General features: G+C 33.0%; 1 long non-coding RNA gene across 1 annotated transcript in view; it reads left to right on the plus strand.

Annotated features, from left to right (window-relative positions):
- The window catches only part of LOC129217708 (uncharacterized), an 86225-nt gene extending 60016 nt beyond the window's left edge, over nt 1–26209 (plus strand). The window contains exon 5 of the long non-coding RNA XR_008580246.1: nt 25878–26209. This is a non-coding gene — a long non-coding RNA (uncharacterized LOC129217708). The remainder of the gene's footprint in view (nt 1–25877) is intronic.
- Nucleotides 26210–26823: the final 614 nt, after the last annotated feature.

The following is a 26823-nucleotide window of genomic DNA, read 5'->3' on the forward strand; positions in this document are numbered from 1 at the left end:
ATATCTCGAACCTCCTTATCTCGAAACCCTTGATGTCACAAAAAAAAAAAAAAAATCCCTTGCATTTTCTATAAAAACCCCAATAAATTTTCCATAGTTATCTCGAAATTTATTTTTCGAAACCCTTGATATGTCGAAATTTTTGCACAAAAGCAAGTTTCAGTTGTCGTTTTTCTCAGGCAATTTTCGTAGTAAAAACAGTTCCAGGGACCAGTTTTCATCTCTCTTCTTGGAAACTTTGATTAGGGGATTGAAGCAAGATAATAGGGAAGTGTTGGTATGAAAGGGGTGCTGTGTTTTCCCCAGAGTTTAGAATCTTTGTGCATTTCTATCGAACATTTTGTCCACTTTGAGGAAAGGGGGGTTGATTTTTCGTCAGTCAGATTTCAGGTGAAAGCGGAAAATGCGTTCCTCATTTTCATCATTCTGCTTTTTTAACTCCTACAAAATGGCTACTGAAAACAGGGTTCGTACGCTCCTTACAAACTCCTTATAAACTCCTGCTTTTTAGGAAAAATAAATAAGGGCCCTTAAAACTCCTGACTTTTGCAAAAATCTCCTTATGAACTCCTTATTTTTGATTCTCCAAATCCTTGGTCTTAAAATTTTTCCTCTAGTACAAATCCCGCCAGAGGATGAAAATTCCACAATCGGTGGAACGGGCGAAACCATTTTTTTTTTGGAGGAGATACGGGTAGCGCAGCAGCATGTCGTCATAGCATGTCTGTCCACAGCCTTCTATATATCAGGCCTACGCGCTGTATTGCGCAATCGATGTCACGTGACCTCAAGCAGGCGTTGAGCGGGAAAATCCCTTTAGTTCAAACAGTGTTGTGGACTGTAGTAGCTGCTCGTTGCGGATGCAATATTGTATTTCATCTCACAACTTTAGTATCAAATAGCAAAGTAATATTTATTCCAAATGTGTGAATACGTTATCAACTGTCTTTATGGAGACTTGAAATGACGTTTTCTTTTTTGTTCTTTGTATATGACTGTGCTAAATCGTTACGTTTCGTCAAGTTTACATTATAAGCCGTTGAAATACTTTGGTGGTGAAAATTTAACGTATCAAATGTTTAACATCTCCAAATATGTTTGAAGCTACTATTGTTGGATTAAAAAATGTTAAGAAGGTAAGTGTGGTTACCAATGGTTATTTTTAAGCAGAATTAATAATAAAAATAAATACAGTAAAATCCCTCCTAACGGATACCCCTCCTAAGTGGACAGTATTTAATTCAAAAAATTTTGTCTTGTTAGTGTCCGTATTAGAGGAGTTTTACTGTACTTGTTAAATAATATTTTAAGGATTTTTTACTTGTAAGGGACGAATTTTTATGTATGTTTTTTCATGCTACATATTTTTATCACTTTGGATTTTAATGACGAAGCTTTTTTGCCCTCAATTAGTGTTAGATTATTTTTTGTAACTATTGTTTCAAGGAACTTTTTTAACATGAATTGGCTGAAGAGTGCTGTTTAATATATACATTAGATCACGGTTCATTAAAAAGAGCAACTGTTTTAACTTTTAAAGCAGTTTCTATTTCTGTAAGGTACTGTACTCTATTATTGAAAGGTACACTCTTTTTTTAATGTTTTTTTCATGTAATACACGTTTATTACTTTCGATTTTAATGACGTAGCTTTTTGCCCTCACTTTGTTAAATGATTATTTTTTGTAACTAAAATTCCAAGGAGCTTTTTAATTCGCAACTCCAACGAACTATAGGGGGCACTGCAATCACTGTTTAATGGCCAACTTCAAAACTAAAACAAACACATGTGGTAACAAAGAAAATGCTAAAAGTGTTGTGATTTTTGTTCGTATGTATGATTTTTTCGCTTTATTCATTTGAAAAGATTTTTCAAAGTCTTTTGGTTATTCTGACCCATATAGAAAGAGATTAGAAACCAAAAAGTATTACGAAAGTAAACAATTAATGCAGAACACACAATAAGTTGTTCTGAAGCAGCCATTTTCACGATGTTGAATTCGGAATTCATAATTTTTGGTTCGCTTCGAACGGCATTTTCATTTTGCACCGTTTTTTCTATACATTAACACATATTAAGTTCAGTTTCGTGACATTTCCGGCATTTGTTGACATTTTTGTCACATAGTGCACATACGTGGCAGACTGTCAAGAGTAACGTTTAACACTAGATAATTTATTTCTATGACTATATGATTGGATATCCAAAGAAATCATGCATTTAATTCATTCGTCATGGAAATGATTTACCTGATATGCGAAATCTTGTCAAGATACATTATTCTTTCACACAATTTGAAAACCATAACCCTATAAACAGATTTTTGGCGAACTTTTATTTTTTATTGTTCAAATTCTTAACGTTCTTTCTGGATTTTTCAATCTGTTCTGCGATAAATATTTTCAAGAAAATTTATTTGCATACTGTCTATTTCAGTAGGATACTGTAGTAACAAAGGTTATTTAAATCATGTGGAATTAGGTTAAGGAAAAGTGTCCAGTCAATGTTGTTAAGTTCGTTTTTTTCTCATCGAATTGAAAAACTGATATTTATTCAAATTCACTCAGAACAAAATAAATAAAATGTGTACTCACAGTTTATATATGGTGGTAGTTTTCTTTTCAGTTGATTGACCATTATTTCTTTTTACTTATCGAATTCTGTAATCTTACTATCATTTTATTTCACTCATGATAAAAATTAAAAATGGTTTAACTAAAAACGCGAAATCTCGCCAAGGCTACTTTGCTCGCACAATACTAACACTATAACCCTAAACAAATTTGGCGAAACCTTTCAGCTGAGAATAAAAGGAATAAAGTAAATTCTTTCTCGGTTAAACATTTTTCATTTTGTTCTACGATAATAAATTCAAGAAAATATTTTGCATACTGTCCATTCCAACTAAATGCTGCTGTAAAATATGATTAGTTAAATTAATTTAAGATTAAAAAAAACTCATATTCTTACAAATTCATACAAAACAATAAAAAATTTTACCTGGTATAACGTTATCCAATTTTGTTAATCCAGAGTTTTCTTGTTTATGCTTCCACCATTTAATACTTTTTTGAAAGAAATAAGGAAAACTAACATTATTTTGAGAAGCTCGAGAATACTACTAAGGGACGAATTAATTTCTGTAGCTGAAAGCAAACTAAGACACATCGATTGCGTTAATAAATACTCAGAACAAACTGCCTGTGTTTACGTCAACAGACACACGTGGAGCGCAACGTGGCAATGTTTTAGTTGCATTCGCAGTTTTATAAATCACCGCAAGGTAGCGTTATGAATTCTCTGAAGAGTGAAGTTTAATAGATTCATGAAATCGTGACTTTTGAAAAACACCAACTTTTTCTTTTAAACCCAGCTTCTATTTGTATAAATGTATTTTAAAATGTTGTGGATTTTTTTTTTTTTTTTTTTGAAGAATTCATAGCAAATGAAAATGAATAAAAGCTTTTAACAACTATTAGCGAGCCATGCATTAGAAATGTGGTACATGACCATTACAAGCTTAGCTCTCACACCATTTTCTTGATTTTGAGAAATATTATGCAAACGATTTATAACATACTGTTGAATAACTTCTCCAAAAAAAAAAAAAAAATACAGATAGCTCATGATAAATTTAATTATATTTTTTACTCTGAAATATACGCATCAGTATTGCCCTTTTATACCAATTGTTTAGTTTGTTTCAATTGTTCAGATGTTTTGTAATTATTATTGGGTATTGGAGTGATTTTTTTTCTCAAAAATGTATGTTGTTTCTTTTGTTTGTAACAGTTAGAAATATGGCTAAATATTGGTTTATTTTATTCCATCTTTTCTTTTTCATTTGTCGGTATTTTTATCAAAGGAAATCAATACTACTGTAAATCATTTGTGTGAAAAATGCAAAATATTTATTAGTTTATGAATAAGAACTATGCACTTCCCGTTTATCTTCCCCGTCTGTCTTATTAATCATTTTACAATTTACAGTAAGCAAAATTTATTTCGTACTTTCTTTTGCATTATGATTTGAAGTTGAAGTGCATTTTCTTTTTACCCATTAAAATTTTCATTTTTATTCATTATCTATATATTTATTGCGAATATAATATTTAAATGTGTCATGCATGAATTTCAATTTAGTTTACTATTTAAGAACTATTTGTGTCGATATTAAAACTCGAACGATATAAATTTTTAATTTAGAGATGTATCGGAGTATTTCATGTAAAAATTAACTTTTTTTAAATGGATTATAAAAAAAAATCTAAATTTTTATTCACGGTAGAGCTATTTTGAGATGTAAACAAACCGCCTTCACGGGCGGCCATGTTGAATGAGCGCGCAGGCCTTGTGTTAAGATGGCTGTGGTCTGTCGCGTCAGTGGGAGGGCCATTCTACGCCGATCAGAACAAAGAACTCTTACTACTCTCCTAAGAAGCTGAAAACAGGCAAGATGATTGGTTTTCGTAAACAAAGTGTAAGGCAGCGAGTGAATGCGCAGATCTAGAACTGGATTTCAACATTTCTTGCGTTCGTAAGGTGACTGTTGTGTCTGAGATTGTCTGAGCCGTTAATGAGTTGTAATGGAAACGTATTTCGTGGAGGTGTTCGTTTTTGATAAATGATATGTGAAGAAATTTTATTTTCTTGAAGTCGCAGATTATCTAGATGCCCGGTGGCAAGTGTGTATTTAACAAATTGTGGCTTGAGAAAGAAGAATATAAAGACTTTCTTCTATTTGATACGCGCCACACTGCAAAATGTTCGATCTGTAACAAGATTATTGACATTGCAAACATGGGTGAATCGGCAATAAAGAATCATATGAAAGGTAAGTTTAACTTGCTTCACATTAATGTATGGTTGCTTTAAATAGGGTTCATAAACAGCGGAGTTTTTATATAGGGTTTTTTAACAAACACTGCTTCTAATACTTTAATGAGTAAATTTCAATAATTTGTTGCCTAAAAGTTTCTTTTTCTCTTCTCAGGTTCAAAGCATACTAGTTTTCTCAATGCACAGAAAACATCAACTTGTGCAGTAAGTGGTTTTTTCCCACCGGTGTCGGCAACAGCAACTTCTGATAAAAGTCCATCTATTAAAGAAAACAACGGGAAAACAAAAAGTTTAGATAATTTTGTAACTAGTAAAGAAGTTTTAGACTCTGAGATATTGTGGGTACTGAAATGCATGAAAAGCCATTTCTCATACAGATCTTGTGAGGATTCAGGTAAGCTCTTCCAACAGATGTTTCCAGATAGTCAAATTGCCAAGCAATTTTCATGTGGCGAAAGAAAATGTGCGTACATTTGTAACTTTGGTCTTGCACCATATTTTCACTCACAGCTGTTACGGAGTTTGAAAGAAGCAAAACATTGTGTTACTTTTTGATGAGACTTTAAATAAAACAAACCAGCAGAAGCAACTGGACATCCACGTGAGATTCTGGGACAATGAAAGAAATGTTTTGACCAATTATTTGACTTCGACATTTATTGGTCATTCAACAACACCAGATATTTTATCAGCTTTTTATAAGTCTACTGAAAAACTTGATTTGTCTAAAGTACTGCAAATTTCTATGGATGGCCCAGCTGTGAACTGGAAGTTCTATCAGTCTTTACAAAAAGACTTATTAAAAGAATATAATAGTCAGTGTGTCTCCATAGGTAGTTGTGGGTTGCATATTATTAATAATGCTTTCAAGAGAGGTTCGGAAAAAACAGATTGGAACATTTATTCTCTTTTGACATCACTCCACTGGTTGTTTAAAGATTCCCCTGCCTGAAGAGAAGATTTTTTATCCATTTCAAATCTTCCTAAGTTTCCTGTGAAATTTTGCAACTTTCGTTGGTTGGAAAACGAACCAGCTGCAACAAGAGAAATTGAAATTTGGGGTGATGTTGTGCAGTATGTGCAAAAAGTGGAAGTTGGAAAATTTTCCAAAGTTAATTGTAAATCATTTATAACTGTATCAGAAGCCTGTAAAGATCCCCTGATAACAGTAAAATTGAATGCATTTTTATCGGTTTCGAAAAATTTAAAACCGTTCTTACAAATATATCAAGATGACAAACCTTTGCTGCCTTTTTTTACTGAGGACATTGTCAGATTAGTTAAGCAATGCATAGAGCAATTCAATGTACTAAAAGCTGAAGCAGTTGCAAATATTAAAACTATTGAAGAAATTCTGAATTTTGATTTTTTTGATGCTAAAAATTTTCAAGCAAAGGAAAAAGTATGCTTAGGGTTTATTGCTGATAAACTTGTGAAAGAAAAATTGTTTAAGAAGGAAATCACTGATGGTGAGGTTCTTCACTTGAAATATAATTTTCAAAAATTTGTACTAAATGTTATTTATTTTTTACTTTTGAAGTGTCCAGTAAATTATATTCTTGTTCGAAACATGTGCTGTCTTGACCCAAAGACTATGATAAGTGATGTTCCCAAATCAAAAAAATGTATGAAGCAAGTTTTGTTAAGGCTTACCAAATTAAACCAAGTTTTAGAGAAAGATGGTGATGATATTTTAAAGGAGTATAGTTCCTTTTTGGAAGATATTGTTAAAAAAAATAAGTTTGATTTTGAAAACTTCAACTATAAAGTTGATTCAGTAGACACATTTTTTTACCAGTATTTCAAGTGCGGAGAATTTTCCAAATTATGGGACATTTTCAAAATGCTTATATTTTCACATGGACAGGCATCAGTTGAAAGAGGCTTCTCTGTAAATAAAGCTATAGAAGTGGAAAATTTAAAAGAAAATTCTTTTATTTCTCAACGAATAATTTGTGAAAAGATCAGAATTGCTGGGAGTATTTTTGATGTTAAAATCACTAATGAAATGAGAGTATCTGTGTCATCAGCACGTGCAAAATATATGCTATACTTAGAGCAACAAAAAATAGAGAAAGAAACAGACAATTTGAAAAGAAAGAGAATCTCATTAAAAGAGGAAATAGAATACTTACAGAAGAAAAAAGCTTGTTTGGAAAAAGATGTGAACGAGTATGAAATTGAAGCTGATGATCTTTCGGCAAAGGCTGAGACAGAAAAAAATATAAATTTATTCATCAAATCCAATAATTTAAGAAGAAGCATTAAAGAGAAGAAAATTGATATTGCTGAAATAAATGTACAAATAGAAGAGAAGGAAAATGATGTAAAAAAATGTTCCAGTAATGCAGCCTAGGAACTTCACAGGTTATTTCAGTTATTATTATTGGAGTTTTATTGTGTTAGATTCTCATATGTTATGTTGGTTTGGCAGCTTTTGGTATACATAACGTATTATATGCATGATGTAATAATTTTTTCACTTGCTCTCATTTTATTGGCTTTTGCTAGATGTCTAATAGTTTCTTGTTTGTTTAAAAAGAATATAATCTATATTTTTTCTTTTGACTTACTTGGGATTGTTAATTATCAAATAGCATAGTGTAAAATTATGTACCTAACACTTGATAAGTTTAATATTAGTAATTTTTTTTTAAAAGTTCTTTGATAAAAGGTTGCTGTGAAGGTTCTGTTGGAGGAATTTTAATAAACAAAAACTTGGAGATATTTGTTTTAATTTTTGCTCTTTGTGACGTTCTAATGATACATTGGCCATCTTTAAGATTTTTTAAAATAAACAGTAAAACCCCTCTAATGCAGATACTTACTCTGGATATTTTTTTTTTGTCCGTAATGGAGGGCTGTGCACAGGACAGGGGTTTAATAACGTTGTTTGCCTTGCAATAGAGAAATGAAAAATCATCAGAATAAGAGAGGTGTCTGTTAGAAGGGGTTTTACTGTAATTTCTTTAACAACCTTACCTTAGTATATATATACATGCAATGTGTTGCTTAAATGCAGGGCCGATTCTAGGGTGTCGGCCGCCCGTGTGCAAAGACCTAATGTGCCGCCCCTTAAGAGTAATTTGCGTATTTCGACTAATTTTTAACGTCTATATAAATCTTTCTTTAAATTTCTATGCCAAGTTCGAATTCAAAAAGAAGGGGGGGGGGGACAGAAGAATGATCTTATAAAAAGGAAGAATTTTTTTATAATAAGAAACTCCTTAGGTACAATTTATATCTTTGAAGAAAGTAATAGATACCAAAATTTACTGGTCGTAAAAACGCATTTTATATTCTTTCTTCGGTGGCATCAGAGAAGGGACGGAGGAAGGGGAAGCGTGGGGGGAGGTGGCAGGGGTTCGGGGGCGGAGGATCCAAAATAATTATCGAAATTGGCGTATGAAAAATATTTTTAGTCAATCTTTAGTTGCAAGAGGGAGGGAAATTCAATCGTCTCCCATCGCAAGATTTCGAAATATGAATTTAAAACGCTAATTTAGGCCGTCTTTGGTGACGGTAGGGAATCTGGCAGCTATTCTCCGGAAATTTCTCGGCAATAAATTTTCAAAAACCCGTTTTTGGCTAGATTACAACAATAGGAGAAACGTGAAAATATTCCGAATCCGAACCAAAATATTTTTCGGAACTGAAATCCATTAAAGGCTATTTTTGGGAAGGAAGTATTTTATAGCTTTTAAGCGGATATTTCTAAAATCGCAATTGAATATTATCTTTGGTGACGTTAACAAAACTGGGAAGCTTCTACGGATCTTGCGGATATTTTTCAAGCCTGGCAGTTCTCCTTCGGAATTCTTTAGAAATATAAGTCCCAAAATCGTATTTTAAGCATTGTTTGATAATGAAGGGACTAAGAGCGGGCGGGGGTTCAGTGTGCCCTCACGAACTGTGTTTTTGAAATTGAAGTCAATTTCAGGCTAGTTTAGGCAGGAAGCTGTGGCTCCACGGAACCGTTTAAAAACGAAATTTTCAGGTATATAGTGATTGCGTTGGAGAAAAGGGGGATCTGGGGTCTTTCCCCAAAAGTTCTTGAAACTGATTTTTGAAAAACGCAATTTTAGTTTGTTTTTCAATACGTTAAGTGAGAAGGGGTGGAATTAGGGGCTTCTCTAAAGACGCTAATTAAGACTGTGTTTGGTAGTAATGTTTGCGAATAATTTCGGGGTCCTCCACTGCAAAAATTTCGAAAAATGCCAAAGCAATTTTATATGACGTTTGATGATAGGAAGGGCTGTCGTTTGAAAACAAGTTTTGGATTTTGAAGACAACATTTTTAGGCTATGTTTGATTAAGTTAAGGTGGAAGATGAGACTTACTTGGGACCTTAAGATCGATGGTTCAACCAGCGAAATTTTCCCAAAGTAAAGTCCTAGAAACGCAATTTTAAGCCTTCTTTAGTTTCGTCAAGGAGGTCATGGCATCCTTTTGGATCTTCGTTTTAGAGCTACATTTAAATTGCTCCCGGGGCAAGGGCCCTGTCCTCCTACCTGATCTGAAACCGGGCAGTTCATTCCAGATTTTAATCAGAAAAATTGTCGTAAAGAGGGAAAAGTACAACATTTGTTACAGTTTGTTGTTTAAAATGCTTTCGAGAGTATTTAATTAATATAGCTTTTTTAATAAATAAAATATGTCTTCATTGTTTAGGTCTATAAAAGGGCCGTGGTAGCCCGATCGGTAGAGTGTCGGATTCGGGGCCGGAGGGTCCTAGGTTCGAACCTCGATGTCGAAGACCCACCGTCGTCATTAAAGGGGACTGGGCGACGTTAAATATGCTCGTGGTCTCAATGTCCTCCAAGTGAAACGATACCTCTGGAGGTGCTAGTACTAGGTAGCTATTAGCTCCTGGACTAGTTCTAAATTCTCATTAACTGTTCGATCCGGTGATGGTGCTGCCATCTATCGGTATATAAAATAATGGAGGCAAGGCACGTAGTATGCAGTCCTCGACATTAATACAGTTGTAGTCAGTTGTGACTCTGAATAGGAATAGGTCTATAAAAGCTTAGGGGGTAAACATTAGTGAGCGCCCTCGGTGCTCCTTTTAGACGACACCATTTCATGCTTCAGAAGGGGGCCTTTCCCCTCCCCTGTATCCATGCCTGATTACCGGTTCTGTCACAAACGTTGCAACCAAATGAAGCATGTGTGTTAAGAGTAGATATTAATGGACAATGGACCAACACAATGTTCCCTAACATTCCATTTTTCTTAAACTATGCTATGCTGTCGGGAAATCGACACATACTTTGACAATTGAACATTTAAAAATCAGCATATTTATTTTACTTATTATAAGTTATCTTGTGAGAAATTCTTGAGGAATTTTGCTTGATTATAAGAACTATATAATGCGGCCTGCGGCCGCCCCTTGTTTTGGCCGCCCTTGTGCGGCGCACACTCTGCACACCTACTAGGATTGGCCCTGCTTAAATGCAAAAGATGAACAAAGGTTTGCACATTCTTTCCGAAGTATGAATTTTAAAAAAAACGATATTTAGACAAAAAACCAACCTCCTTAAAAATTGAAATAAAACTCCTGCAAAACTCCTTATTTTTTTATTTGTAATTTTGAGTATGAACCCTGGAAAACTTTTTTTGAATGTGGGGAGCTAGCTAATAGTTGAAGATAAGGATTTTTAAATTTTTAGGTGAAAAACCAAGTTGAAGTTGTTCATTTCAAAATCTCTTCCTGTGCACTTTCGACAATTATAAAATTTCAAATCTAGTAAAATATTCAGGACAACTTTATTGATCGTAATTCAAAGTGGTCTCATATTACATATATAAATGCATATAGCGTACGTGTATGTAATTGTGAGAATTTCTAGTGTAATTTTTTCAAAACCTTGATAACTGAAAAACTCGATATCTCGAATTTGTTTAATGACCCAAGAGATTTGAGATATTGAGGTTGTACTGTAATACAAAATAAGGCTATTTTACTACACATTAGTTCATAATTCAATTTTGATAAAGTTAAAAATAAAGAACAGGGTTCGTACGCTCCGGGAATTCCGGGAAAACCGGGAATTGTCAGGGAAAATAACACTGTCAAAAATGTCAGGGAAAAGTCAGGGAGTTTTCAAATTTTGTCCTCCAAAAATTTTTTTTCCATTTTTTTTCCCCAAGGAATTAAGTACCATGAGATCTAGTCTTCGTTTTTATTGTGATTTCACAAAAAAAAATTGTAAATTTTTATCTAAACCGACGCTGGCACTTAAAAACTGCGATCGAGAAATGAACGTTTTTTTTTTTTTTTTCACAACGAAAAATGCGCCAAAAGAGCGAAGATTTTCTTACATGGAGTCAGTGAGGGGAACGCATTTCTTTTTACTGCCTAAAGTTTTAGATGGGTTGCCATAACATTCTATTCGGTTCAGGGTTCGTACGCTCCGGGAAAACTTGGAATTATCATGGAAAATGACATAGTCAAAAATGTCAGGGAATTTTCCAAATGTGTCCCCAAAATTTTTCTTTTCCCAATTTTTTCCCAGGGAATTTGGTTTTATGAGATCTAATCTTCATTTTTATCGATGTATTTAAAAAAATTTGTAACAATTTTAAAGCAATGAAAAAAGTGGCGACCCAAAAAATCTTCAGCAGCCGCCATTTTTGGCTCTCAGTAGTTCCCAAGGGGAAAAAAATCAGGTGAACAGCAATTATGCATGCACAAACTCAAAAGGAGAGAAGACAATTTACTGCTTCGGAAGCACAACCTGTAGATGGGAAGGTCGATCGGGGAAAATAGTTTTTTTTTTTTTGATCGGAAAATCATTTTAGCTACGTGTGAAACGTAGTCGCCATCTTTGGTCATTCACAAGATTGATGTAGTTACGATCCTAAAATGCCTAAGTTTCTAAAAACAAAGCAGAATTGGATGTTTTCTTTAATTGAAAACTGATGAAAATAACAAAAAATGGTCTACAAATTGTTTTTCTATTGTTATTTAAAATAATTTTCTTGAGAAATGAAAAATTTTGTTCTTAAAACTTAATCTTATCCTCACTGCCTCGGACGCAAATGTGATAAAAACTTTTCAATGAATTGTAGTTTCATGAAGATTAATTATTATTTAATTGTCTTCATGCGACAAATTAAAAAAGTTATTTTTTATTTTTGGGCATAGCCGCCATATTTGGTCATTCCCAAGATGGAAGTACACAAGACTTTTTAAGTGCCTAAGTTCCCGAAAAGGGCATTGGATATTAATTGCAATGCAAACTATTGAAAACAACACAAATTGTGCCTTTTTTTCCGGATAATTTGTATTTATTTTCTGGAAAAATGCAAAATTTAATCTTCATAACATTTTTTTGCTTTAATTGATTTTAGACTCTTAATATTTGCTAAATACTGACTATTTTGCTTTTATTGTATCCTTTTAAGGATTATTAATTATTTATTACTACTTTTATACTACAAATCCAAAAATCTACTTATTATTTTAAATTTTTCACTTTGTCGCCATATTTGATCGTTTGCACAATGGAAGTAGACTTAAACTTCCAGAAACAGAATTGGATGTTTATATCAATGAGTAACATTGAAAATAACATTAAAATGTGCTAACAGTTGTGTATTTTTGAAAATTAACTAATACTTTCTGGAAAAGAAAATTTGAAATTTTAATGTAAGCGTCCTTTAATATGTGAAAAAAAAAAAAAAAGATTATTGGCATTGGCCTATGATCGGCGGATGTTGATTTTTGTTACCATGCATTACATGGTATGCCAATTGATGCAACAAGTTAAACATATTTATACTAAAATTTAGCTTTGCATTTTGCTCAATATGTTTTGTGTAACCTACTTATAAGAAAATAAAAAGTATTGTAAACCAACAGCGGATGCTAAAAGGTTGCTGCAGGAGTACAGCAAAACGCTATAATATTACGCGTGACATCAAAAAAATGCTAAAATAAGTTGAAAGTACTCTGTTTTCAACAAATAGTAAACAAATTAAAACAATTTTGAACAAAATGTTTTTAAAAAACTTAAAATTTTAACAAAGGAAAAAAAATCCAAGTTTTTTTTTTTTTTTTTTTTTTAATCTAAGGGGAGAAGTTTTAGTTCTTCTGCATTACTACTTTAAACAATTTTAATTATTTTGAAAATATTACTATTTAAACTTAAATTTTTAATGAAGCGAGTAACCTGGAATTTTCTAAAAAACAACCTGGAAAACCTGGAAAAGTCAGGGAATTTTTTTTAACCAAAAGTGTATGAACCCTGAAAGAATTTTTACATAAATTTGAAAAAAAAAAAACCCCTCTAATACAGGCTCATTTACTATTTTCACCTGCGGAATACCAAATAGGAAAAGAACCAGAAGAAAATTTTACTTATAAAATATTGAAACCAAAATTTGTGTGTGATAATACTTTTTTTATTGACCTTGAATCTGTTTTAAAATGCAATTACAATGATTCGATTGAATTTCTCTTTCTCGCAGGGATGGGTATGGGTCATGGAAATCCTGGAAAGTCATGGAAAAAAGATAAGAGTTTCAGACCTGGAAAAATCATGGAAAATTGAAATTTTCATTGAAAGTCATGGAAATTTATTTCAAGTCATGGGAAAATGTCCTGGACAGAGAGAAAGTAACAGTAACTGAAGGAGCATTAGAAATCTTGAGTGATTTAACAGTATAGCACATAAAATCTATTAAAAGTGGAAAATTGAGCGATCCAAATATCAAATCTGAATTTTGAAATCTCATTGCATTCACTTCTGTCGCAGATGCTTGCCTTTTTTTGCAATGTGATTTTACTGCTTGGACATCACTTATTTTGAATTTTCTGTTATTTTCAACGCTTGTTATGTTTCATATTCTGTAGTAGTAAAATTTCACATTCTTAAGGCCGATTCACATGGCGACCGATCCGTCTGCCCGTTCCGATTTATCGGACGTGACCGATGGGTGTGAAAATATTGCAGCATTCATACTAGCTCCGTCCGATAGCCACGTGAAGGTGTTCACCTGCTGGGGGTGAAGAGCGCGGATCTAATGCCGTTCTTTTGTCGCTCTCCTAATCAAAATAAAATTAACAAGAAGTTATAAGCGATGTTGTTGTGATTGCAATAAGCCTTTTAAAAATACATTTTTGTTTGTCACGAACGTCAACAAGCGGTTAGTAGAATCACTCTGAACGTTTAAAAGAATTTGGGGCAGTAGAAATTAAAATGGCCGAATGATAAGGGTAAGCAAGTAGTGTAACAGAAAATTTATCAAATTTCTGTCTACAACATCTCTGTCAAAAACGTGTTTACACACCTCCCCCACCCTCTTATATTTAATAGAATTTAGGAGAGAAATATTATTATTATTATTATACTTTTTTTTTCTGAAAAACTTGTTGGTTGAAGTTTTAGCAAAAAAGTAAAAATTGAATGAGAATTGTACATAAAAAAAAAGCATCTGTACTACATTCCACTCCCCCCCCCCTTGATCTTCAATAGAATATATGGGAGAAAGATTAAATGTTCAAATATTTTGAAAAAACTTGCTGGTTGAAGTTTTCGCAAAAAAGTAAAAATTTAATGACAACTATACATAAAAAAATCTATTTAGTTTGAAATTAATCTAGGCATGCAACAGATGAAACTTCGATTCGATGCTACTACAATAGGTGTTGATATTTCATATAAGTTCAAGCTAGAGCACTCTTTGTCTCTTAAAACATTTAAAATAATTTTTGGTCTAATATTTCAATCGTTAAGTAATAACTGAGCGTTATATGATTAGGTCCCGGACTTTGATGGCCTAAAAAATCTATAAAAATGCTCTTAAGAACTGAAAAAATGTTGGTAAAAATAGCAAAAAAAAAAAAAAAAACCTTAAATATATAAACATTGTTCTTTAAATAAAGGAGTTTTCTCTATATTTTAACATGGATTTTCACTTGAATTACTATTTATTTCTTAAATTTACAGTGTTCTTAAAATATTTATATTGAGATAAATTTGGGTACAAATTTCCTCTTTTTACGATTCAGGATGATCGATAAAAAACCTAGACTTCTTCAATTTGTTGTTGGATTCTGAAATATGTTGCGTAACTAAAGTTTTACTGGGAAGTGAGCTAAAACATACTCTTAAAATGACAAAAGCTACAAAAAAATTCGATTATTATATTTATCCAGAAATCCAAAAAAGTGACAATTTTTGAAAATGTCAGGATATTTCTGACAAAATAGCACATATTATATTCATGAATAAGTTCGTGGCAAAGCCTATTTATTCAAAAGTTTGAAAAGTCCAGCAAATGTTTAAGACAGTTTAATATCATTAGGATCTGACGACATTTTAACGCGTAACCATAAAAGATTTAACTTGTATGATTTTTTTTTTGGGTTAAAATATGATTTGCTTCATCACATTTCGAAACAATGACTATTCAAACAAAGATTCAAAAACTTCAACTGACTAATTAAAAAATAATAATAATGGGTTTCGTTAATGGTCCCACTGCCAATGTTTAGCGTTAGAAGCTGGTTTTGCAAGTTACTATGAGCTGTAGAATTATTTTTTAACGAAAAAACAAATTGCAAAACTAAATTTTCACGTAATTATATCTAATTAAGCATTCCACGCAAAATAAAGATAATTGAGTACTAACCCTCATATAACTTCTAAGGCATTCTCATTTTGAAAAACATCAACTGTCTTTTGAAAAATAACCACAAATTTTGTACGAAACTAGCAGTAAACAAAACAAGAAATATTCCCGCAAAAGTAAAAACGGCGTCTCTCCTTGATTGGCTATCACATTCGCTCCCCGAATCGGACGGCCGTCAAAATCCAGCATCGCCAGAACGTGACGGGAGCCGAGAAATTCGGCGTGCAGTCATGGCAACGGATTCCGAAAACCAGTTTGGCAGCAAAAATATCGGAACGGACGGTTCGGTCGCCATGTGGATTGGCCTTTAGTTTTGCCATGCCCACCCACTCAAAAAAGGCAATTCAATTGCATCAGAGTTCAATTCCATCACCCATTAGGACTTTGTTATTAAATTTATCAGAGTTTGTCTTAAGTTGTGGAAGGTTTTAGAAAATAAATATCTTTAGTAAGGCGCTAGAATACAGAAAAAGGGGAATTCTAATACTCTAAAACAGTAGTGTCCAACATACAGCCTACAAAACTTATCTATGCGACCTACTGCTACGTTCAATGTCAGGAATCAAACGTGTTCTGGAACTTCTGAACCTATTAATTTATATGCATTTTGTAAATTTGTAAACAAAACAAGTATACTTTTGAGTCAGAAGATTGATTCGTTACTGAATGTTTTTTTCAAAAAAGATCTGGTGTAGAAACATAAAAACTAAACTATGTGGCTTTACTTTGGTTCTTTAAACCAAAATACTGTCAAGTTACGTGGATGATTAAAGGCACTGTTGACTCTAAAAGGCAACTTTTGAAGCAAATTTATTGAAACTTAGTGATGACTCATTCAACCTTTGTCCCATTCAATATCATTCTGCCTGTTTTTAAAAAAATTTTAGACATTTAAGCATCATCATATTCGTTTCACTGCATTTTTACCTTACTTAAATTTATATGTTGAAGACAAATAAGAATAGTTTCTTAAGTGTACACATTTTTTCCATTACAAGAAGTAAGTGCTTCAATGAGGCTGTGGCATTCATGTAGACGTTTTGCTAATGCTCATTACCAAAAAATTAGCAAGTTTGAGAATAAATAGTGCTATTATCTTTGTATAACAAGGTCATGAAAATTTTCATTGCAGTAATGGAATTTTTTCATCCAAATAGAATATGAACCCTGTTCTCAGGAAAATAATATCTTCTCTTTTTGCAAGCGTAGGTTTCACACATGAAATTATTTTGCTTATCAGAATCTTTGCGAATTTTCATATGAATAATTATTGTCACTCTTTCCCTCCCTGGCCGCTCAATAATAATTATTATTGATTGAAGTTTTCTTTATAGACGTGGGTCTAACCTGCGATCTTCAAGATAAGTGTGGTAGGCAATTATCCTAATTTATTAGGTCTAGCTTACTGTATTGTTTAACTTTTAAGTTTTCTGACTAAGACTGATCAAAAGGGCCATTAAGCTCTACCATCAATGACGCCATCCGAATGAAGTCCATGGGGATACATAAAAGTTACTTTAACATCACCATTGTCTTAGTGTTTTGATAATATTAGTCCAAAAAACCACTGTAGTTATCTGTTTCTAACAGTGTCTCTGTTTCTGTCTCTTTTTCTTTTATTGTGAACTAGTGATACCCACACGGCTTTGCTCGTAATAGAAAAATCAAAAGGTCTTTTGGTTCGCCTGTATATTTACAAATAATGTATGGTGAATTTTCTCGCCAATCGGCTTGTACCCATCTTACGGTTCCACGTTATGATAATTTCGTAATTTACTCGTCCATCTTATATTTTTTTTCTTAAAATTGGAATAGAAAAAGAACCACATCGAATTTTCAAAAAATCGCTTCGAGGTGCACACCCCCATGCTACCTTTGTGCCAAATTTCATGAAAATCGGCCGAACGGTTTAGGCGCTATGCGCGTCACAGACATCCTACAGACATCCTCCGGACAGAGAGACTTTCAGCTTTATTATTAGTAAAGATAAAGATTTTATGTTTTAATATTAGTAATGCAAAAATCAAAGAATTTTTGTGCATTATTATCACTAGGTTTTGCTTTTGTTGCACTGCATTTCGTGGTGCCACCAATACTATCACCAGGCAAAATCCACTGACTGGTTGCAATAAACATCCATTCATTTTCAGTTTGAAATCACTTTCAGGAAAACAGAAATGGAGAATTTTTTTAAAATTACTGCATTATGCCACACAAAGTGAAGTAACTATATAGAAACTCACACCTTCACACAGCTGGTGAAATTTTTTAGGGTTTCCCTTTTGTGTTTTGATAACAAATGTTACACCTTGTTCTAGGTCATCACTCACTAAGCACTAACTAGAAACTATTAAATCATATTATTAATCATGTTACTGAATTATTATTAATTTATAGACTAGGACAAAAAAAACGTTAAGCTCTCATATATAGTTAGTGGTGCAGTGTTATTATCAGCTCAAACATGGATTACGTAATATTTTGAAAAAATTTACAAGATCCTGAGCACAAGATTCACAAGAAGACTTGATTCACAAGAAAATCTTCACAACATCCTGTAGTCACTCTTGACATTTGATTTAAATTTGTAGCTACTTCTAATGCTCTATAATTGTTAATCTTGAAATCTTCATTTTTGGTTTTGAACACAGTATGTGGTCAATTACCAATAGTGTTAGTTAAACCATGTTTTATTTTAGGTAGTATTTGCAAGTGTTTTTGTGTTAATATTGCAGGGAAAATTATACTTTAAAATTTCAGTACATGAGAATTAATTCCCTAAAAATGTCTGCAAATCATTCTGAACTATGTAGTATTAAGAAAGGAATTGGAACCAAATGTCACATTGATCTATATACAACAGAAGAAACTAATTAGCGTTACTTCATTGGATGAATCAGAAGATAATTTATTAAGCCTGAAAAGTGGAGTTCATTTAAGGGGGTAGGATACCTTTGGACTTGTCGAAAAGTGAAAAAAGTGACTTACATTATAAGCTTTAAAATTTATGCAATAAATGAAAAATATAAATAAAAATGACTCTGGAATGAAAGTGATGATTGTAATGTACATTGGTAGAAAAAATTAAACTTCTAAATTTATCAATAATTTTTCAAATTACAAATTAAAAAAGACAGGTAATTAGGAAAAAAATTAAACAGCGTTTCTTGCGCGCAAGATAAAATCTGCAAATATGCATATAAATGAGAAATTCAAATGAAAATGAACACATAATAATGTTATATATGATCTAAAACCAGAATATTTGCAAAAAGATTTGGTTATTATTTTTTTTTAATTAAAATATAAAAATATGAAAATTTTTCAATTTTTTGAAATATTTTTCCCATGCACAAACAAAATATTTTTACAAATCTTACGTTTTTCTGGTTTTAAGTTGTAGAGAAAACAGAGACGCTAAACTGGTTAAATTTTTGAGACATTATCTTGCATAGTTTTCAAGTAACACTGCGCGCAAAGTAAGAATTTAGTGTTTTGAGCAAACGCGTCACAAAGTTCAAATTATGTCTCTTATTGATATTATAATTTTCAAGTGCATTCAAAATGCTCCTGGGGCATAAACAATTCCTTCCTGTCTTTTTTTAATTGCATTTTGCTTCATTTTTTCTTTTCTTTTAGCTCTGCGAGCTTCTAGAGTGTAACTATAAGCTCGCTTTTCCGCCCTTGCAATTCTTTTTTTATCAGCATTCTCTGTAAACAAAATGCTCTGTAGTCCGGGTGTCAGCTCCAGTTCCTGCATAATGTGTAAGAGACACTTTTTCCCATCATTGAAATTTGAAACAGCTAAATTAGTAGCTGTTTCTACAATGTGCCGACCTGAGTTCTTTTCTTTCGAACAAAATGTCCATATAAGGGCATTGAGCGACTCATTGGCATTTTGTGTTTTCCCACCAAGGCATCTTTTTAGAAGGTCTGGGTGGGACAAGTCTTTAAATACTGGCTTTATGACATCCATTACTGCTGCAGGTAAGGATTTGGAGTGCTTAAAAGTGGCAAGTGTGCCGTTAGCTTTTGCTTTATTATAAGCACACCACGACGTTTTTCCTTTCGGGCAAAAGTCATGAACTGCTTCACTATCAGTAGATTTTTTATGGTACCATATGGCCCATATTCCTTTCTGCATTTCTTTATAGTTTTCAGGGAACTGTCTAATAACATTGCCATAATGTATTGTTAGTTGATTTATGATGGCGTCTGTTAAGCGACCCTTACCACAAAGGGGTTTTTTGTCGCTGAGCTTTTTTTTTCTGTACGCAACTTTAAGTTTACGTAACCGCGAACCCATCCTTTTTTGCACATGCAAAACACATTCTTGCTTAGAGATTGGCACATCATAAGGATTAGAATTTTTGACTGCCGAAAAAGTCTTACAGTCACCATCACCAATATAACTTGTGTACTTGACACCATGTTTCTCTTCTGAGCGAGCAAACATGGTGACCATCCCATTTACTTCCATCTGTCCTGATGAACCCGAATGATTTTTAGTGCAAATTTCATCATGCTCCTGCTTCCACTTTACAGCGGCTTCTCCTGTCACATTTTGCGCACTTTCACATCCTTTACAGTATGAGCATGAAACATGTCGATCAATAACTTTTCCAGTTTCGCCCCCGATGAGAGTTGACACACCGTGCAGCGAAGAATGGCCCCGTGTTTTCCACGTCCCGTCCCCGCTCACAGTTAAATTTGTGCTGGATGTTAGTTTTATTTCTTCCTGTGCAGCATTTTTCATGCTTTTTTCTGCTACAGTGTGGGTAGCAGCCATAGGCGGAGTTAGGACGAAAATTTCGGGGGTGCAACAATAACAGGGATCTGGGGCGTGGGGGTTTTCAACAAAGCAGTGGCGAAATCAGATAATAATTTTAGGCCAGGGGGCACTTATAAGTCTAAAAAACGAGATGTAAACCATATTTAGTAACATTAGGCGATCAGCAGTTCTTAACATTTCAAACTGCAGAAAAAGTTTTAAACAAAGATCGATGTTGTTAGAAGCAGGGGGCGAATCCAGCTTCTGGTTTGAAAGGGGATTCACGCCCCAGAAAAAATTTGCAATAGTAGCTTTGAAAACGCAGTTTTAGAGTTCTTGGTGGTATTTTAGGGCAAGGAATGATACGTGGGGCTCCAAGGCTGTTTTTAGAAATTTAAGTCTTATAAATGTGATCATAGTCCATATTCATAGTTTTGGTTAGGAATGACACTCACGGACTGACCCCAATCGATTTTTTTAAAAATAGATAGAAATATATGTCCCCCCCCCCCCTACAACTACCTCTTTAATTTTTTATAATTAAAGTTCCAAAAACGCTATGGTGGACAATTTTTGATGCTGTTCCCGGACGATGGTCCTGAAGCTCTCCCCTGGAAAATTTTCGAAATTGAAGTCCTAAAAATGAAGTACTTATGCAATACTCCATGGTATTAAAACGAGGATTTCAAAGGCTACTGTCCCCCCCCCCCCCCAAAAAAAAAAAGTTTCTCCTACTTATCACGAAATAGTATAGTTTTCAAAACCAAAATATTAACAATCTTTGATGATAATTAGAGAAAGGGGGTGGGAGACCCTTGTTCGAATATTTTCCAAAATTAAAATCTTAAACACATGAGTGGAAGACCATACTTGGTAACGTTAGGGACACAGCAGTTTTCCAAAACTGAAGCTCCGAAAACACAATTTTAAACGATTTTCGATGTTTTTAGGTGATTATAGGATCTTCCTTGGAAATGTTCCGAAATTGAAGCCCAAAAAACGAAATTTAAGATACTCCGTAATAACAATGGCAAGAGAGAGGGCAACGGGGGGGGGGGGGGGGAACTGAGGACTAATAGAAAAAATGAAAACGAAATAGAAAGAATGAAAAAATGAAAAAAAGGAGGGGGGGAGTATGAAAGAAAGAGGATTGTGCGAGGAGGAGGGGGGGGGGAGGATACACACAATTCTTCGTCAATAATCTGAAGCTGTTGAAACATTTAAAGGTCAATATTTCTCTTTTTGAAATAAATTAAGGAATTTCCCCAATATTTTTTTTTTCTTCTTAAAATAACTGCATTTTCCTAAAATGAGATCTTTTCTTCTCTTCAATAATGAAAAATCTATTTTTTAAAAACATCAACTCAGCATTCTGTGGGCAGCGTCACCAGTATTGTGCCCCATCCCCCCTGAATGCACCACTGCAGCAAGAATTCCGGGAGTCCTCCTTCAAATTTTTTGGAAATTTACCGGAAAAATGTTGGTCTTTAATTGAGTTCGGAGTAGATTTTATTAAGTTTATTTTTTTGGACTTGATTATCTATAGTTGTTTCAAAGTAGAAGAATTCGTATTGATATACCAATAAATACACAATTACAGAGCAAACAATTATTCTATACTATAACACAGCACTAGTATAGCAGCTATGAAATTTTTTTTTATCCAACTGCGCTTCTGAGTGACAAATACTACATTAATTTTTTTTTCAAAACACAGTCAAAAATTTTGGGGGTGCGGCGCACCCCCTGGCACCCCCGTAAATCCGCCTATGGTAGCAGCTCTGACATGACGTAAAATTTTGTTGTAGGATTTGCGACTTATGGGTGGAGACAAGTCCATCATTCCACAAAAGAACTCCATGTCCGCATAGCCTTTCCCAATGCATCGCATTGCGAACACAAATCTTCTATTTATATCGGAAGCATTTTTTTTCGCACCGATCTTTCGTGAATTATTTATGATATCAAGACTGTCACATGTTGTACAAACTATGTTTATGTTCAATGATAATCCGTAGACTACTTCTGAGGATATAGATACTGCTCTGTGGCACTTTTTGCAACATAATAATTTTTCTAGTCCCGAAAATAACAAGTTTTTATCCATAAAAGTATAGCCTGAAAAACTACTGTCCGAATGTTCGAAGATGTCTTCGAAAAACGAGGAGTCCAACTTTTTTGATGAAGTTGACGTATTTGCTTTTGAAGTATCACTCTTATTACTTCTATGTTGATTTCCATAAAAATTGCCACTCGTTTCCTCTTTTCCCTCGCCTTGAACCAGACGGCCTTTTGGCACTATATTCATCCATATATCTGTAATAATCTCAAAACGTCGATTGAAAAATCAAAAAACAAAAAATTTGATGTAAAACAAACAACAACTGTCTTTGCAATCAAAATTCGCTTTATCGCTTGCTTGAAAACATAAACAAACCATGCTGGAAGAAAGTTTAGTTGTATAAAGCTTCTCTTCTCTGGTAAAAACTAAAATAAAAGCTTTTAAATCATGGAGGACAAAGTTTAACGCGTAACTATCCCCAAAACTGAATGTAAACAATGGAACAGCTGATCCGCTGGTCCCTTTAAACTCGCGTGAGTAAAATGGTAGTCTCATTCAAACCATCATAACTATTGAAATAAACCGAATTTTTTAATGCGGTTTTTTGTATTTTGTTCAGAAAAAACCAAGGACTCAGAAAATGTAGAAAAATAAAATTCGATTTTTTTGAAGTTTAATGGTATCCTACCCCCTCATTTAAATGAACTAATTACTGTATGTAACCATCATAAAAGCATTTTTCTTTAAAAAGTTTAAAACCCACCAAAATTTCTTGTGGACCCATTCCGATCTCACAAGAAAAATATATCAATCTTTGTGGGTAATAATATTTAGAAGTTATATAGTGCCTTAAAAATTTGCATAGAGGTAAAACATAATCAATTGCAACATATTTTCAGATATTTACATAATTATATTTAAAGAATTTTGAAAAGAAAGCGAAAATGAATGAAAGCTAACACTATCAAATTTAGTTAAGTTTATCATAAAATTCATACTAAAGAGCTAATAAAAAGCAAACACAATACTGTAATTTTACAATCCAATTAAGAATCACCCAACATAAACAAGTAATTTTTTTTTCTCAGTGAAACATTTTCAATTCCATAAATTCTTCTTCTTCGAATATATTCTGAATTTCGAAATGTACATGGGTCATTCTCACAGAAATGGTCATTTTCATGTCCCTGTAATAATTTACGAATATTTTATGACTCATACATATTTTTAGTGGCTAAAATAATTTTCTAAAAAGAGTTTTGCAAGTTTTTTTAAAGTAAATTTTCTATATTTTATGTGAAATTTTTAAATGAAAGTCTAAAGAGCCCAAACATCATTCCCTCACTTGTCCCCACTGTTAGTAAAAGATGAGTAAGTATTATTTGTAATAAAGCAAACACTGAGTTATTATTTTTGGAGTTTCCATTTAAAAATATTGAAGTAAACAAAAAACATTTTTTATTAAATTTCGTGAAAAATTAGTTCACGTAATTATTTTTAAATTTGTCCCCAGCAATTGGTGCCATTTCCTCGCCTAGTCAATTACTTGCCCAGAATCGCAACAAAATATTTTTTTTTCCCATTGGAAGCAACATATTTACGTCTAATTTGATGGAAATTATTACTTGTAACCCATATGAAAGCAGAAAATTAGACAACGGTTTTTGCATCCGTCATTCCCTCACATCTATTGTTACAGAAAAATAAAATGAAATAATGCATGAAAACTGCATGATCATAAGTTGTTGCCTCGTTTGAGAATATTTGTTTGCAAAGAAACTCTAATATCAGTCAGGCATAACTACTAGAATCAAATTTTAATGAATTCATCATTCCCTCACTAGTGAGGGATGACGCTTAGTGAGTTTAGAAGGCTGAGGTTAAACTATTCAAAAATATTTTTGTTTTATTTTTCTCTGTAAATAGTTTCATCTGCTTCCACCCACTTACATCTTTTTGAACGTAAGAAGCTCAAAATGACTTTTTATGAGAATGACCCACATGTGATTTTCTTCCCAAGTGAAAGTGAGCAAAAAACATTATATTTATAACTCCCATCCAATATCATTATACTCTAATACAAGAACCTAGCTCAAAATACACAAGACGTATTACAGTTCATCCCAGAAAAGCTAAAAGTATAACTTGAATTTCTCAACATCTAATGAGTAGCGTAGCTGTTGGTTGCGATAGTATTAACAACAATGTCCAACCCACTAGATTCCAAATAATATCACAGCAAATCATATTGGGGTTCGAGTTTGGTAGTAACTAAGCCTTTTGTTTGAAACATTAAAATCAGCATTTATCAAAAAAGGGGACTAGTAAACATGTCTCAGCCCTTTAAGTACTAGATCCCTCTGCAAATCTATTTTTTTAACCAAACACAATTTTTATACATAATTATGATAAAATTAATATATTTTTGGCGTTTTGTTTGTCAAAATATGGCCGGACATAGGGGGGAACTTCCTCCATCTTATAGTGCAAAGCATTTGGCCTATGACATGAAGTTTAATAAAATATTTTACATTACATTTATACACTTAAAACTACTCGCAAAAATTCCTAATACATTTTCGAGTAGTACTGATATTTTAGCACTCAACATTTTATACTTTACCAGTGCTTTGAATTTATCTCCTCTTGATAGTTTTATTATGTATTATTTTTAAGTTTTTCAACCCGAGTCTGTGTGCAAGTTGAGGACCTATAACTTACTACTAGAGTTTTCGCCCTGAGCAAGTGTTATATCAATTTTCACCATGGAAAAGAAGTTTAAGAAGTTGTCATTGTGAAATTGCAGCATTTATTTGTTGTGTATAGTGATGTGTCGGATGTTCGAAGAAAAATACAGAACACCACCTGTATCTGTGTTACATTTGGCGGATTTTATATACAGTATCATTTTTTGTTACATATTTGGAAATTTCCTTGTATGTAGCTATGGAGTATTATTAAATTCTATTGAAATTAATTTTCGTTACTAATAAAAACGTTGAGGTATCATTTGAGTAACTAATTAGTCATTTTTTTTTGATTTTACGATTGAATCATTCACAATTATTAAGACTTTCTTAGGCATTCTTCAAAAAAAATTAAAACAAAATTCTCTGTTTACCATTTATAAAAATACTCCCAGCTGTTTCATTTCATTGATAGAAGTGATTCAGAGAGAATGGATCAGTGCTGCATTTATGCCAAAACAAACGGCCAAAAAGATTTTACTTCTTATTGACTCTCTCTTACCCTTCTTAGAACTTGCTTTGCGAATAAATTATATTCTTGATGTTTTTTTTACGGATGGATTTTTAAAGAAAGTAATGCTTTTTTACCCGTTAATTGGAATTTCGCGGATCCTGACACAAATGAGCAGTGTAGGCGGATCTACATTATTAACGTTCCAGCACATCAATAGTTGTTCTTACATTATTGTGATAGAAAAATATTGCATCAAAATATGTTTTAACAAGTGTTTTTTCTCTGCAATATAGCACTCAAAAAAGTTTAATAGATACTTTACCGATGCTTTCACTTAATAGTTTTTCGTTCTGCTTTCAGAGAATCTGCAAGTGGTGAAATCCTAAGAAAAAGTTGAATTTTTCCCCCGATGCAAATGCTATACTGATATCCACCATGGAGATATGTGAAGTCCCTTGTCTACACTAATAAACCAGGAACAATGCAGGACTTGAAATTCGAAATTTGGCGCATATTATTGGCGATATTCTACTACGAAAAGTTGGAAGCTGGACGTTTAGTTTACATCATAAAATAATGTTTCAAGTAAAGAAAAATTAAAGACATTTTTTGTAACATCTTTTAGTATACATCTACAGTAAATTTATTTATCCTCCTTGAAGGAATTTTTAAAATAAAAGCAAAAATTTAAATACCAATTGTGTTAGTGTGTTTTTTAAGGTGAAAAACAATTTTTTGGTTCTTTGATTACAAATCCAACCAGGGCCGGATTTGGAAGTGTGGAGGCCCCGGGGCAACGAAGGAGTGGAGGCCCTAATCAGGATTCGAAAAGATCATCATATTTTCGAAAATATCCGATACTTTGATAAAAATCTGAATATTTTGATATATATGTATATATTCGATATTTTCGATCAGCACTTTAATAGTCAATACATCCTGCTTAAATTTAAAGCAGTTTTATTGCCTTCTTTTTTTTTGGAGACAATGGAGAAGGGCGATAGTCTTTTTCTTTGCAAATCTGAATGAGAACTTCAAAAATATTCCACAAAAACTATCTGGAAACTTTAAAAAATAATTGGTGTTATAGTGTTAAAATTAGAATGCAGATGGTATTACTACCACCACATCAAAAGAGACTGCTGCGTCTCTTGCAGGGTCCGCAGACCTACTATTTTTTCCTAATTTGCTACTTTTTCAAAATATTTGAAAAATTTCCCCTTTTTTTTTTCAAGGCATAATCTTGCTTTCGCCTTTTAACCCAGACTACTGTATTTTTTTTTGCAGCTTATCTGCAGATTATTTT

The sequence above is a fragment of the Uloborus diversus genome, chromosome 2 (assembly GCF_026930045.1).
Source record: "Uloborus diversus isolate 005 chromosome 2, Udiv.v.3.1, whole genome shotgun sequence".
In the NCBI taxonomy this organism is placed as follows: Eukaryota; Metazoa; Arthropoda; class Arachnida; order Araneae; family Uloboridae; genus Uloborus; species Uloborus diversus.